The sequence below is a fragment of the Muscardinus avellanarius genome (genome assembly GCF_963383645.1).
Source record: "Muscardinus avellanarius genome assembly, chromosome: 4".
Taxonomy (NCBI): Eukaryota; Metazoa; Chordata; class Mammalia; order Rodentia; family Gliridae; genus Muscardinus; species Muscardinus avellanarius.
Window position 1 is genome coordinate 102,902,799 of NC_137789.1, and position 6,747 is coordinate 102,909,545.

Genomic DNA, 6,747 nt, shown 5'->3' on the forward strand with positions numbered 1-6,747 from the left:
TTTGTGCCATAAGGATTAGAGTAGTTCAGGCCTCCTAGACCGCCCTAAGCTCTCATGATTAGTCCTGCATGGAGCTGAGAGGCCAGCTTCTCCCCCTGGCTAAGCTCCCACCATGTTCCCATAACTCAAACTGTGCAGAACCCTTAAGAGTCAGGTTATTATTCTCTCCACTTTATAGAAGGATCATGCAAACAGTACATTAACTAACTTATGAAAATGGAACTTAGGGAAATAGGATCAAACCCAAGGCTCTCAAGCAAGATGTAAATCCAAGGGTCTGGCTCCCAAGCCCACCAGTGTTCCATGCCATGGCTTCTAAACCTTCTCTCATCTTCAGCCTTCCATAAGCCATTTCTGTATTTAAGTTCATAAACTTCTACTTCCTCTCTCTCTTTCTCTGTTTCCCCTAAAAGCGTCTCTTATGGCTTGTCAATTTGATGAATCTATTTTTCAAAGAATTAATGACCTAATTTATTGACTCTAGTTTATTTCTCTGTTTTGTTTATATTTCTTCCTCCTGCTCTTGTTCTTTAAGCCATGTTGTTAACTTTTTAGGTCACAAAAGATCTCTCAGCATTTTTATTAAAATTGCCATTTAAAGAAATTACTTTCCCTCTGAGAATGGTTTGGCCTATGTCCAAATACTGTTAGAGTATCTGTGTTTTAATTGTTTTTCTTAGTTACTTTCTTTGAATTTCCTCCTTGGCTGGTTGATACTTAAAAGACTATTTTTAGATTCTGTGTGGTTAGGTAATTTTAGGTCTTGCTTTTTTTTCCCGGTTATTTCCAATTTTATTGTTTGAGGCATAGAATATAGTGAATATAATGGAGCTTTTTTTTTTCTTGGCATGCTCTGAGAACTCCTTGGCTGTCTAGAAGGCTCCACTGAGCACACTTAATCCCTCGCAGAGAGTCCTTTGCTCAGACATCCACGGCCTTCGTTGTGCTGCTGGCATGGATCCTACTCCCTGAGGGTTTCTCTCAGTTGCATCAAGCTGCATGATGAAATGGATAGGACAACCTCGAGTGACAAAGGGGCAGTGGAGGAGCCAGGGTTTGACACAGAGAGACAGATACCCGCCACTGGGAGTGATGAGGCCCTGGTGGAGTGGCCACAGCCACAGCAACCTGTACCCTCTGCAGAGGAGGGGCAGAAGCACTGGGCCACCTGCAATGTGGGACCAAGTTGTCCTCATTCATTTTCTGACACTATAACAAAATACCAAAGACTGGAAAGTTTATAAAGAATAGAAGTTTATTTGGCTCATGATCAGGAGTCTGAGCCATCTCTGAGCATTGCGCTGGATTTTGGTGAGGGTTGTCATGAAGGATCATCCTTGGCAGAAGACAGAATAGCAACTACGGTCCCTCTATCCATTGGGAAGTAAACCATATATATCTCATTCACTCCTCTGACAGTAAAACCTTTTTTTCATTTCTGCTTCCAACCCTCATGTCTAGGGGAGCTTCAGTAGCATGGTAAAAAGGAAGCCTGGCACACCTTTATTCTTCTATCACCCTGGCAAAATGACCTAATCTCTTGCTATGTCTTCCCATTCATAAGGAGCAGATGGATTTCAACTTCTCAGGCTCTGGTGAGCATTGAGTGGAAAGGCCAGAGACAGCGGAGAGGGTGAGCAGTCATGCCGAGTTGGCAGTGGTGGTGTTGGGAGGAAGTGGCTGTCCTTAGAGCAGTCACCATCCTCCATCAGACCCAAACATCAGATTTTCTCAGGTTCCCAGAAAAATTCCAAAAGGTGATCCACACAATGGCTCAAAAGTTCTCTTTTTCTCCTGGAAGAACTTGATCTTCAAGGAAGAAATGTGGTCCTCCTGTTGAGCTCTGATCTTATGTCCAAATAATCAAGTATGGTATGATTCAGGGATAAGAGAAGCCAGAAGAGGAGTTCCTGGCCTGCCTCAATCTTTCTCTGCCTTCTCCACACCTCAGTCCCAATGTGAGATGCGGACATTTAGATAGCCCAAAGTCTTCACTTGGGCTGAGCTTAAGGTCATACCTGTGCCTAGACCTATGTTTCTAATTCTATAACTGGATTTCTGTCTTGTTACTAAGGTATGACTGTCAACAGGAGCCTGGTCTCCTCAAGCTAGAACTAATTTTGCTCAGAAGAGGATCCCCTCCCCTACAGCTAGAGAACTATCAAACCCTGAATCTTCCTAAGAATCTGGAGTAAATCACTGCCTGTTTAAGCCTCCTTAAAAGTCTGAATACTAGCTGGGTGTGGTGGCGCATGCTTGTAATCCCCGCACTTGGGAGGCTTAGAGAGGAGGATCGCACAGGTTCAAAGCCAGCCTCGGCTACTTAGTGAGGCCCTCAGCAATTCAGTGAGACTCTGTTTCAAAAAACAAAAGTCTGAATATTGTCTGTAGCTACTGTCCTGTGTGTGACCATTAGGCACAAGTTAGACTTCCTAATTCTTTTTATGCCAGAGCTGTCCCTACTGTCTCTCCTATGCAAACACTGCTGGCTCTCCTTGGCCACCTGCGTACATTTTGCTTTGCCTGTTAGACCAGATATCTCCACCTCTGTCCTCTCCTTGTCTCCCCACTAATGTTTATTGGAGGTTGAACTATAGTTCCTGGAAACATCCAGGATCTAGCAGATCCTTCCATGTCCAGTCAATAAAGAAGTTTTCTCTGCCTGTTTCAGGGAGAACCTAGGGGAAGCCATCAGACAAGTCCTCAACATTCTAAACACAGTGAGTCTTATTTCAGTTTCCCCAGATGATTTGCAAATGGAGAAAAGGTTCACAGGGAAATTCAGGGTCCACACTAAAAGGAAGAACTAAAGGATAAAAAAAAACATTTTTTATAAATAAGTAAAAGTAAAGGAGCTTTGAATATTTATTATTAATTTATTCTGCCTTTCAACACACGTCTAACTAAACACCAACCATAATCTATGTTTTATGTTGGGTGAAACAGGGAACAATATAGACCGGGCTCTCAAAGCCCTTTGGAGCTCGTAGAGCAGAGAGTTTTGTCTTCAGATGAAGACTCGGAAAAAGAGTCGGTCCACTTATGGGGACGAAACAAGAACTAAGCCTGTAGGTAATTCCTTAGGAAACTCAAGGAACCAACCAGCAACTCTGAAACTCACCAAGCCTTCTGCTGAGTTCACTGTATTTTCCACTTCTACTCAACAATCTCTTCCTGGGAAAGCTCCTCTCATTCATCTGAGAACTCTACTGTGAGCTAGGCTGGAAACCATTGCAGCAATGCTGGGAAGCAAAAAGTCAAAGGCATTGCCCACTCCTGCCCTCTAGTCCAATTCTAAGCCCACTTACAAACATGAAACCAGGGCATCTGCCAGGCCTCTGGTCTCATTAAAAACATGCCTGTGCACCTCTGTTGAACTGTCATTTGACTTTGAGGATGGTTATTCAGATGACGAAATCAGCGAGTCTTACTGAATTGTTTCTTCAAAAGAAAATGGGCTTTCCCTGCTCCCCATGGAGGCCTCCAGATGGCATTTTTCATGATTCCTGGCAGAAGTTAAAGGGAAACTATCAAAATGTCCAGAGCCCTCCATATCCTACAAATGAAGGAGGAGGATGTCCTTAAATTCCTTGTAGCAGAACCCACTTTGGTGGTACCAACATGAATTTCCAGATGGAACAATATATTTACAAATGGAAAAGTGGTGGCTTCTACATCATTCCTGAAGAAGGCCTGGGAGAAGCTTCTGCTGCAGCTCATGTCACCTTTGTCACTGAAGTCCCCGCTATGTCAGTGTCATATTCTTCAGGAATACTGGTCAGTGGCTGCTCTGTTGCTGGTCATTTCACTCCTGAGACCTTCACCAACCAGATCCAGGTAGCCTCTGGGAGCCTCATCCTCTGGTAGTGACTAACTCCAGGGCTGACCGCCAGCCTCTCATGGAGAGGTCTTGTGTCGACCTGCCTTCATTGCTCTGTGCAGCCCAGATTCTCCTCTGTGTACATGGATGCTGCCTGAAGTCACGTTGCCTTGTTGTCAGATCCCCTGTAACAAGGGTTCTCACTCTGTGGGTCCGATGTGGGGGACACTGGCCTGGGAAGCCCTGCATATCGTGACACCATCCTCCGGGAACACCTACAGGAGGTCATATTTGATCTATACTGCTACATAGATCCTGAAGAGATTGAAAAGGAAGAGCAGGCCTCTGCCGAGAAAGCTGTGGCTAAGGAGGAATTTCAAGGTGAATGGACTGACCAGTTCCTGAATTCACTGCTACTCAGCCTGAAGGTGTAGACTGGTGTGAAGGCTACGGGTCCTTCTGTGTCCTCTCAGAAGTGCCCTACTGACCACTGGAGCGTCCAGCCAGCCACTGAAGACCGGTCTTGAGTAGGCTGAAACAACCACAGAGCACTCTTAAGCTGTTTCTCTGTAGACACGTCAACAAACAAAAATAATGTTGACAGAAAATAAACATCAGTTTCTAGAAGTTGTGTCTATTTCAATTTTTTTATTCCAGGTCAAAATGCCTGGGATTGCTTTACCTCTCTTGGCCATGGGAATAGATGATGCCATGGCAAAACCCTAGAACCACTTTCATTCAAATCAGAAACAAACATGTATGCCAACTATCACCACTGCTCTATATCATAGCAATGAACTTTATCTGGCAAGAGTAACTAGTTGTATACACTATAACCAACTAACCTCTCCCCTTAGGATTTAAAATATGCATTTTTCCATGGTATTAAATCCTTTGTAAATATTGTATATTTTAGTTACAAAAATAAGCAGTAAGTGGTTATAAAATAGTTTTATATGAATTTACCTGTCTTTAATATAAACTGTCTATTATTTGAGATTAGCTGTTATAAACATCTTTGTGATTAACTCTATCAAAATGCAGGGACTTTAAAAAATCATGGAACTTTCCTGACTTGCATTTTACAACAAAAGAGATGAGATTTTAATTTATCATCCCTCATAATAATTGGGTCTGCTAATCTGATCAATGAAAAATTGCATTTTTGTATTGCCTACTTGCATTTCAATTAAGTAAAGATCAACTGCTGACTTGCTTCATTTGAATATTCAGGAAGAGACTTCAAGGTTTCATTTGCCAGAAAGCATTTTTCTGTGAACTGAGAAGCCGGTCTAGTGGTTATAGTGCCTTCTGCCAGCAATTTATGTATGAAGAAATCAAGTAAAAATGCCTCTGCCTGCCGTTTTTACTGTAAAACAAAACAAAACAAAACAAAACAAAACAAACATAAAATCTAACAGAACCAAAATGTATGTATTAGCCAAAGAAGGCACTTATTGGTCAGGTCTTATCTTTGTTGAACCCCTACTGAATTGGGGCTCAAACCTTAGGAAATCAAAACTTGCTCAATCTGAGTTCAGTGCAATTTCCTGTCCTAAGAAAGAAATCATCAGAACATTCAATTAATCTTGCAGAACAACTTTGGTGACTTCAGGGTAAAGAGTTTGGAAACACAAGGCTTGCATTTCTCTTGATGTACAAAAGAGTTTAAAAATTAAGAAGAAGTCTACAGGGAGAGGTTTTTGCTGAATCTAACACATTTTTTTCAAAACAGTCTAAAAAGAGCCGCAGGCCCAGAGCCAGAAGAACTCAAGCTCTTTAATTTCATTTTAAGCAGATCAAGCTTGTAAATTAAACTATTTATACTATTTGCCATGTTTCTCATCTAGACAACAATCCCCCAGAATCTACAGGAAGAGAAGAAAGGAAGCATCATTTTATTGCCTGCCCTTAGAATAGATTAGTAATCCACAGAATGTCTTTGGAGGCATTTGGTTTCAAGTACTAACCCTGGGGAGCCCAGGCCAGAAAGGGGCCTGTAGGCTCATGGGCTTTACTGGGTCCAGTCACAGGAAGGTGGTGGCGGTGGCGGGGGTCCATGAGCAACTGCTTTTGGCCTGGTTTAGTCTGGACCTGCAGAATAGAGTCAGAAAGACTCCCCGAGCTACACATGTACTGTCTCCTTGAAGCCTGCAAAAACCCTGTCTTGGTCTAGTTAGTGCTGCCGTAACAGAATGCTGTAGCCTGGGTAATTTAAAAAGAACAGAGGGCTATTTCTTGCCCTTCCTGTGGTTGGAGAATCCAAAATCAAAGAGCTGGCAACTGACAAGGGCCTTCTTGTTTTGTAATTCCATGGCAGAAGGCGGAAGGTCAAGAGAACATGAGAGAGTGAGAGGGGGTTGAGCCTGCTTTGATAACAAGCCCACTTTTGCGATAATCAACCAACTCCCAGAGCAGCCACAGTAATTGACTCATGAGGGCAGAGTGACTTAATCACCTCTGTTTTGGCTTTTTATTGTTGTTGTTGTTTTGTTTTGTTTTCATACTAAAGATTAAACCCAGGGACATTCTACCTCTGAGCTACACCCCCTGCCCTACACAGGTCTTCACCTCACCCAGGGAAACCCCCACACTAGGCTTTCCCACCAGGTCCAAACAACAGCTAAATTGCTTTGATTTTAATGCAACAGGAGAAACAAAACCTCTGACTAGTCTTCTGATTAGGTATTAGCCTTCTGATTAGGTAGAAATAAAACTGTAATTTCAGCTGCAAACTGCCTTTATAAATTAGTCCACTTATTCTGCACAAAGTTCCTTTCAAATGACAAATTGTACTGAATATAACCACACTTAATAAGAAATGAAATCCATGACTCAATCTTGCTCAGGTGGAGATGGGGAAAGGAGCTGGGAATCTGAGGCCATGGGGTGATCAGTTCTCTCATTCTTCCAGGGAGGCAGAGCCC

At 42.8% G+C, this 6,747-nt stretch overlaps 1 pseudogene across 1 annotated transcript; it reads left to right on the plus strand.

Moving 5' to 3' along the window:
* Positions 1-3,535: 3,535 nt before the first annotated feature.
* On the plus strand, positions 3,536-4,347 carry LOC308262370 (small ribosomal subunit protein uS2-like; annotated as a pseudogene). The gene has a single exon. The product of its transcript is annotated as a small ribosomal subunit protein uS2-like (transcript).
* Positions 4,348-6,747: the final 2,400 nt, after the last annotated feature.